A 1,017-nucleotide genomic window follows, 5' to 3' on the forward strand; every position below is an offset into this window, starting at 1 on the left:
CTCCTTGCCAGACCTCCAAGTCCAAGACTCTGCCCAGCTCTTCCTGACCCTCCAGTCATGCTTAGTGGCCCTTCTCCACTGTTTTTGCTGTCCATTTATATTTTATATGTATCACCTTCACACTGTATTATAATTATGTGTTTGTTTGTCTGAATCCCTTACTAGACTGTAAATGTCTAGAAAACAAAGACTACCCTGTTCATCTTCATATCTCCTAACACCTTGAACAATGACTGGCACACACTTGGTATTTAACATGTGTTTGTGAAAAGGAGAAGGCTTGGAAATAAGAGCAGAACAGGGACCCAAGCAGCAAGAGAACCAACTCAGAGAAACAGTGGAGTGACACAGAGGGCACTGGACACATGGAATCTGGTTCTGATTCTCCTTTGAGAATGAAAGTGAACAAGGAACTTGAACTTCCTGGACCTCAGTTTTATTGCCTAGAAGATAAGGCAGTTATAGTGTTAGAATTGTATGAGCATCCAAGAAGGGAAATACATAGCTTAATAGTTAGGTGTTTAAAAAAATGCATGTACAAAAAAATAAAGCTAAATCCAAGGCATAGATCTGATTACTTCAAACGAAAGAAAGAGGGAAAGGAAGGAAGTCACAGCAATGTTAATTCAAACTGTCATTAACTAAAATTTGTGTAGGGTGCAGTGGCTCACACTTGTAATACCGGCACTTTGGGAAGCTGAGTTGGTTGGATCACTTGAGGTCAGGAGTTTGAGATCACCCTGGCCAACATGGTGAAACTCCATCTCTACTAAAAATACAAAGTTAGCCAGGCATGGCAGTTTGGCACCTATAATCCCAGCTACTCTGGAGGCTGAGGCATGAGAATCACTTGAACCCAGAAGGTGGAGGTTGCAGTGAGCCAAGATGGTGCCACCGCAACACTGTGAGACTCATCTGAAAGAAAAGGAAAGAAAGAAAGAAAGAAAGAAAGAAAGAAAGAAAGAAAGAAAGAAAGAAAGAAAGAAAGAAAGAAAGAAAGAAAGAAAGAAAGGAAGG

The sequence above is a fragment of the Colobus angolensis genome, unplaced genomic scaffold (genome assembly GCF_000951035.1).
Source record: "Colobus angolensis palliatus isolate OR3802 unplaced genomic scaffold, Cang.pa_1.0 Scaffold8, whole genome shotgun sequence".
In the NCBI taxonomy this organism is placed as follows: domain Eukaryota; kingdom Metazoa; phylum Chordata; class Mammalia; order Primates; family Cercopithecidae; genus Colobus; species Colobus angolensis.